At 37.8% G+C, this 8,660-nt stretch overlaps 1 pseudogene; it reads right to left on the bottom strand.

The window, feature by feature from the left end:
* The window catches only part of LOC122054770, a 55,138-nt pseudogene extending 46,751 nt beyond the window's left edge, over positions 1-8,387 (bottom strand).
* Between the last annotated feature and the right edge of the window lie 273 nt (positions 8,388-8,660).

Raw genomic sequence — 8,660 nt, forward strand, 5'->3', positions numbered from 1 at the left:
AGTCAAAGTACCCGCCTCCAATCGAAATGGTCCAATACGCTAATCGAGATACCCGTCGAGACACCGTCTCGAATCAAAGTCCTGTATCACCAATATATACATTTTTATTTAGCTAATATCCAAATGAAATAGCTAAATAAAAATCTTTAACACTTAAAACAGGGCAAACCCTAATTAACACATATACAACTAATTACGAAATCCATTTTCTACACCTCACCTCAATTCACTGGCTCCTATTGATCAACAACAAGGATCGTGGCTGCAGGACACAGAATGTCTGCTGGACTAAAAATACTCCACAACTAGACCAAAAACCAAGTATTTTTACCTTGATTTCTTAGCAACCGCTGGATGGATTTGTTGCCGGATCAGGCTGCCAGCTACTGCAAACCAATGGAGGTTGCTACAAGTTCGCGTCGAAGCAACCGAATACCCTCTGAAATCACAGATCATAACCTAGGGCACGACACTGGTGAGGAAGATCCCTGCGATCGCCGGCTGCTCAAGCAAAGAACAAGACGGTGGTCGGCAGTGGCGTCGGAGCCGACTAGGGCACTCGAGATGGAGGAAAGCTCGGCTTTGATGTGAGGTGATCGGAGATAGGCAGCGGCGCTGGGTCGAACCTAGTGGCCGGCGATGTCTTGGAAAGAAGAAAGGAGGGGGTCGCGGTGGCCGGCGCTGCTTCGGTCCAGAGAGGGAAGCGACAAGGGATCGGCGGTGTCGCACGGCACAAGCACAGAGAGAAGGAACACAGAGAGAAGAAGAAGGTCGGCTTCTCCCTTTGTCCGGGCTTAGGCACGAGTGGGAGAGGCGGTTGGTGCTCCGGCGGTTAGGGCTCAGAGAGGGTGCGGCGGCGTCGGGGAAAAAAGGGAAGAGGTGCGGGGGATGGCTCGGGTTCGGCGACAAAAGAAAACGAAAGGAATAAATAAAATAAAAAGGAAAAGGATATATATAAATATAATCTTTTCCTCGCTTAAATCGGGTAGCCTAAACAGGCTTTTCCGGACCCCGTTTTTATCCCCGTCAACTCGTCCGTACGAGCTCCGAAAAATTCTCGAAAAATTTCCAAAAATTTTGGAAAATTCCCTTATTAATATTCGCCTATTTCCGGTATTTTACAGATAGCGAATAAATGAATCATACTATGTTAAATAAAGATCATATTGTAGAACATCAGTTAAGGACCATTAGGACTATCTTCTAAAAATTAAAATCAATTTTGAATCTTACCCTGAAGTCGACAGACATGCGAGTTATTACAAAGGAACTCCAATCCTCTTGTAAAATACCATAGTCAATCGATGGATCTTTCAACTCATCAGGTTTATCTAGCTTGCTGAAAACAAACTTTTGAGTGAGAAAAGCTTTATATTGACGCCATTTATTATTTGCTGAATGTAAACATACATTCCTCCAAGTTGGGTCAATATTGTACGTCAGTTGTAAAAACACATAAAAAATTTAACAAGCACATTAAATATAGCATAACCATTCAAGAGCTAATTTAAGTTCTCAAAGCATTCTAACTTACATTCATCGATTCCCATATTAACTCTTTAACATCATTTGACACCTACCTCCATGATTTGAAAGTTATTGAGATCTTTTCTCGAACCAGAACACCAATGTAGCTTTGCATTTCACTCGTAAATTCTCCAACTGGCTATCCAATTTTATTGAAGCTAACATCCTTTTTAATTCCTTGGACCCTTAGCCTAACAAGCCTATCCAAATGTGTACGCCCCCTCGATGTTCTTGTTAACTCCGTTTCTGTAGATTTCATTGAAGTTTGACCCTCGCAACTATTGTTAGTGGCAGAATATGAAGAACTTTCTTTAGCCTTCTGAATCCTCAGTAATCTCTTTGCATTGCTGCCATTGTGTCCACAAAGAAATGATGAGAACCCTATTTCCTGCAAAAGGTAGCAACCTGTTAGGCATTTAAATTATAGAGAAAATAAAACGAGAATGAAGACAAATGACAGTTATATTACAATAAGAATAAATATGTTAACAAAATAGATCAACAAACAAAATTTAGACACAGGTTAAACAATAGATTACACTTAATTATTGTCAATCCATCTCCCATCACAGTCTTCACGAACGCATGATTGTTCATTTTCATCTATGCTGTCAACGTCCATTGATTCCATTGATATAAACCCTCCTGTAGAACTTGGATAGTGGATTGTAGCATTTTCGAACTCATCACCATTTATGTATTCCATGTGATCCCTAGTAGGAGTGGCAAGTACAACATGTCATGCAGGATCTTGAGTATCTTCAATGTAGAATATCTGCTTTGCTTGACTCCCCAAGATAAAATAGTCAGATTTAAATCCAATTCTGTTGAGGTTTACCAACGTGAAACCAAGTTCATCAACTTTAATACCGGTATTATTCTCAACCCAATTACATTTAAACATCGAAACTTGAAAATTATGACAATCGAGTTCCCAAATTTCTTGAATAACTCCATAGAAAGTCATGTCCGAGACAATTGGATTTTTGTCCTTCGCACTAGCAACTTGCATTGTCTTTGCAACTAAGCTTACTCCAGAGTTTTGAACAGCTCGTGTATCATCGCGCTCTTTTGTATGATATGTAACTCCATCAATCAAATAACTAGAGTACTTCAACACTTGATTGTTAGGTCTGCGCGCTATCCACTTCAATCTTTCTGATATTTGAGAGCTAGAATTGGCAACTGCTCTCACACGATCACGTAACCAGCCAATAAACGTCCGGTTATGCTCATCTTGTAGCCACTTTTTGGACTTGGCTTTATGAGGAAAGCTTGAGTTCAAAAATTCCAGGTGCTCCCTAATGAACATATTAGGGATAAGTTAACTAATGGAATACTAATAAGTTAATTAGTAGAACGTAAGAACAGTGCAATAAATATTAATAAGTAAGAGAATTACTCGATATAAGGATCAACGTCAACATCATTTTCCAAGACATAATGATGTGCTTGATGCAACTCATCATGACAAGTTGAGTGTAATACTGAGCTAGATAGAGGCCTAGTAAGTTGTACTTGCCGATACCTTGATGGGATCCCAATTGTATGCACACTAGATATGTAATCCGAGCAAAATTCCACAACCTCTTTAGCAATATAACATTCAGCTATACACCCTTCAGGGCGATTGTGATTTCGTACATACCCTTTCAAGATCTTCATGAATCTTTCAAATGGGTACATTTGCCTATACCAAACCGATCCACACAATTTGACCTCCCGTACAAGATGAACGGTTAAATGAATCATTATATCAAAAAAAGATGGGGGAAAATATTTTTCAAGCAAACACAACACTGTCACAATCTCTCTTTGCAAATCATTCAACTTTGAGACATCTATCACTTTATTACATAGCACGTTGAAGAAGCCACAAAACCGAGTGATAGTATCTCTAACATGTTTAGGCAAGATATCACGAATGGTGACTGGAAGCAACTGTTGCATCAAAGTGTGATAGTCGTGTGACTTAAGGCCAATAAGTTTCAAGTCTTTCATCGACACCAGATTTTTAACATTGGATGAATATCTTGTGGGGACCTTTATTCCAAACAAAGATTTGTAAAGTTTTCTTTTCTCATCCTTACTTAGTGTATAACAAGCCGCTGGCAAAAAGGTTCTCTTCTCCCCCATCTTTGGTGCCAAATCAATCCTCAAATTCATCTCCACAAGGTCTAGTCTTGCAGCTGCTCCATCCTTTAATTTTCCAAGAATGTTAAGCAAAGTACCGATCAGACTTTCACACACATTTTTTTCAATATGCATCACATCAGGAACATGCCGAACATGTAGATGTTTCCAATAATCAAGTTCAAAGAATATAGATTTCTTTTTCCAGCATGATACAGCTTTGCCTTGCTTTAACTGAAACTTCCCATTTGCTTTTCCCGAACGATAATTAATTCTTTCAACTCAATCCAAAATTTCATGCCCATTTAATGGTTTCGGTGCGGGGTTAAGCTCTGGGTTCCCATTAAATGCTTTTTTTTACCTTCAATAAGGATGATTTGTAGGAAGAAATCTTCTATGGCCTGTATAACTCATTTTTCTACTATGCTTCAACCTTGTCGAATATGTTTCTTCACCACAAATAGGACATGTGCAATATCCTTTCACAACACAACCTGACATGTTCCCATATACAGGAAAATCATTGATTGTCCATAGTAAGATAGCCCTAAGCAAAAAAATTCTCTTCTCGACATCCATCATATGCATCAACACCTATATCCCATAATCTTTTCAAGTCATCAATCAAAGGTGCTAAGTAAACGTTAATATCATTTCCCGATTGTTTGGGACCTGAAATCAACAAAGTCAGCATCATAAATTTTCTCTTCATACACAACCATGGAGGAAGGTTGTAAGTGATCATCACAAGTGACCAACAACTATATGCAGAACTTATCAAACTATGAGAATTGATCCCATCTGCTGATAAGGCCAATCTAAGATTTCTAGGTTCAGCAGCAAAATCTGGCCACTTGTGATCCACTACTTTCCAAGCGGGCGCATCAGCCGGATGACGCAAGTATCCGTCAAGTACTCTTTTATCAGCATGCCAAGTTAACTCCTTACATATCTCCTTGTTCCGAAGTAATCTTTGAAATCTTGGAATAGGCGGGAAGAACCAAAGGACCTTTGCAGGAACTCCATTTATCGTACCTTTTTTACCCAACTTCCACCTAGACATCCCACATACAGGACAATTAGTTAAATTCTCATGCTCCTTCTGGTATAAGATACAATCATTAGGGCAAGCATGAATTTTCACATAATTCATCCCTAATGCACATAAGCTTTTCTTTGCATCATACAATGATGAAGGCAATTCATTATCATCAGGAAGCATTTCTCCAAACAAACTTAGTAAATCTATGAAACTTTTGTCACTCCAACTATATTTTGCCTTCAAGTTATACAATTTCACAAGTGCAGATAACTTTATAAATTTGGTACACCCTGGATATAAAGGTTTATCGGCATCTTCAAGTAGCTTATAAAATTGGTTTGGATTCTCTGCATAACTATCAAATGCAGCATGTACCATATCAATAGGTTCCTCGGCAAAAGATTTATGTTCATCTTTCATTGAGTTATTGTATTCAGTCTTTTCACCATGCCACATCCATTTATGGTATGTTAAATCTATACTATTACAACACAAATGTGCCCTTATAATGTCAACATTTCTCTTCTGTAGATTACCACATCTTGAACATGGGCAAGGTATTTCATTTGGATCAGTAGCGTTTCGTAATGCAAATTGCAAGAAAGACTCTACCCCAACCTCATATTCATGTGATAACCTATTCTTTGACATCCAATCTTTGTCCATTTTTTATAACTATCAGCCCGAAATGCGTCAAAACCTACCTTCAAAAAACTATACATCATACAACAAGTTCAAAACACAATCTCAAGTACCAAATACTATAATAAAACATTCAAGATAATAGAGTAATACTCGACATAAACCAACTGGATAGAAATGTGTTGTGTGATTTTGTGAGAACTAATTAATAAATAAATGGTGATATTAACAAATCTTGGGTGTACATATATACAAGAGGATCAATTGGAAAGATTATTGGCTAACAAACCCTCACCCTAGTTGTTACAATGGATCTCAACTTATTTGTTCATGTTATTATCTCAACTCTTGATCTAATCTAATGTTTGCGTTTATGTTAAAAAATACATGTGTCTTGATCTAATCTAATTATTTTTTAAAAAATATTCCTTAATAAAATTAAATGAGCATAAATAATAAATATGACATTAATTAATTATTAAAATCTCATAAAAAATAATGAACTTCAGATTATAAAAATTCAATAAGAGAACAAGCTATAATTCAATGTGTAGTTGTAAAGGATGTAAAAAGCCTAAACTTGCACTAGATAAGAAAAAAAACTAAAAATGAGCATGAACATACAAAAGTGTCAACATATGCCTAAAGAGCCAAAGGGAACAAAATTAAAAATGTATTGAGAAATTACCACAAGAAATCGACTCCGTTCCCATGGAACAGAACAAAAAGCCAAGAAGCTCATGGAAATGGGAAGAACAATCAAACGGGCAATGTATGAAACAACTATAAACTTCAATCAGTAATCAAAACAAAAAGGAAGGGCTTTCTTCATTTCCCTTCTACCAATTTTCTGTTCCCCCAAATTCCATCTCCGTCCATCAAGTGACGAGCCATGCAAGACCTAGAAAACCTATTTGAACACACTATTTCGACCAATAAAAGTGAATAACAAATAGAAATCGATGCTTAAAACTGACACCTTCAGAGATCAAACACCACAAACTTTGACATATGAGCAGGCAAAGGGCATGATGAAACAAATCAAAAGCTAAAATGAAGAAGAAAAGAGAATGTTGAGCTTGCAAATACAAGCATAGTGGAATCAAAAGTAGGTTTCATTTTTTGAGACAAAATTTATGAACGAAGACAAGACCTAGGTTATGAATCTACCTTGACTATGGCTCTAGCACAAATCCAAAGAAGACAAGACCTAGGTTATGAATCGACGGAGTAGGAGTGCCACCTTTGGCGAAGAAATACACCTTGTCCGATCAAAAGGTTCTACGAGCGAAAGAAGCAGCAGTGGAAGATCAAAGGGCCTCGTCGAACTCAGAAACCCGCTCACCAGGAAACGAGAGGAGCACACCGTCGTGGAGGAAGATCCAGGGGAGGCGTGAAGAGATTGTATGAGGAGAGGGAAAGAAAAATGACTTGGGTTCAGGAGCGCGAAGGGGAAAACACGGCACCGAAAAGAAAACAACGAGGGAAAGCAAAACAGCGAGGGGGAAAATGACCAAATTTAATTACAACGATTTTTTTCAAAATTGTTGTCGTAGCCGCTAAAAAAGCGCTTAAAGACAATGGATTTAGAAAATCGTTGTAAAAAGTGTTGTTGATTCAAAAAGAAATCGCTCAATGACAACAGTTTTCCCAAAATCATTGTCTTTTATATTTAATGGGGAGTTCAAAGATAACGGTTTTGGCAAAAACCATTGTCTTTGAGCAAATACGTAACGCTTTCTCTTAAAACCGTTGTCATAGAGGTGTTGTCTTTTAATATTTTTGTTGTAGTGAGTAATGAAAGCATTAGAAATGCGTCCTATTAAATATACTACAACAATTGAATGAATATCCGAATGCCCAGGAGATCCATGGGAAACATCCATGCCCAAAATGACTGTCGGTGTACCAGAGACTAGAGGAATAGCTAATGATCTTTCAATTGACAAGTAAAAGTTTATACCACCCATATGTGAAGGAAACACAAAATATTAGAAACAGAGTGAGAAAAAATATCTAGACAGTGAGACAGAATATGGCACCTTTGCATTGATTTTAAGCAGCACATTGGTAAGGTACTGGTCATTGACTCTTGTAGGGGCGATACATCGAGAAATAATTCCATGATTAGCTAGACACTTGCGCTTCCATGGATTTGTTGATGGATTATACTTAACCTCAAATATATACAATGATACAATAAAGATAGAAAAAATACAAACCATAAATATCTGAATTCTTCCTCTCAACTAAAATGTTGAGGAGAAACTTTAGAGGAATAGAAAATTTCTTCTTAACTTTCCATAACAATAATTTCTTCTCAAAATTATTATCTGCATGTTTCTTGAATGAAATATAAAGGATTTGTTAATTAGAAAAGACAATAATCGCATCATAGGCATCCTCAGTCTGCATGATTACTTGAATGAAATATAAAGGAGTAGATAGGAAGAAAAGACAATAATTTTGCATTTCAATAAAATTTGGGTGGCCATTTTAACATTTTTGCATATGCGATAAAATATTTCTTACTTGGTCCAAAAAGGATTTGTGATCTTGTCCCATGGCTACATCAAAGGGAAGCATATTCCTCAACGACCTCTTCCCTCCCTTTCCTCCTAATCCAGACTCCTACCGCATCTCATCTTTCATAATCCACCGCTCCTCCTAATCCAGACGCCGAAGATATTTTAGGAACTGCACAGATGCCTTCTCAACATCTAGATCTTGTGCACAAAGAAACCTTCTGAGAGTCACATTGTCTACATCCTATAATTTAAGCCAAAAGGGTAAGTTTTGTGATTATAAAAGATGAGGATCAATGTAGAGAAGTTCCTTGATGACCAAATGCATCTAGAATAAACAAGGACTAAAAAGGAAAGAAATTTGCCAGTCGTATACTTTGTCGATCGACGACGTAGAAATGATAAGGTGTGACCTAGGTGTCAAGGTCTTTGGCTTCAACGAGGGCCCTCAACGAAGCAACCTTCTTCTTCTCCGTGTGGTCACTGCCAGGCAACACGAGCTTGTCTTTCACATCCATGGCCTTGCAGTGTGATTACTGAGGAGGAGGAAGAGGACGAGTAACGGATGAAGATCCAGAAGGAGGAGTAACAAATGAAGATCCAGGAGGAAGAGGAGGAGTTACGTGTTGGCATTTCTCGTCTTCGCCTTCACCTTTGACTGCAGCCGGATGGGAAACCTAGAGAGGCCTCAAAATGGAATGAAGAAGTGTGGCAACTTGTACTTTTGGGTGTTTGCTTTTAGATGTAGGGTTAAGATTTTTCATTTTATTTTATTTTTGTGATTACTAATG

The sequence above is a fragment of the Zingiber officinale genome, chromosome 3B (genome assembly GCF_018446385.1).
Source record: "Zingiber officinale cultivar Zhangliang chromosome 3B, Zo_v1.1, whole genome shotgun sequence".
NCBI classification, from domain to species: Eukaryota; Viridiplantae; Streptophyta; class Magnoliopsida; order Zingiberales; family Zingiberaceae; genus Zingiber; species Zingiber officinale.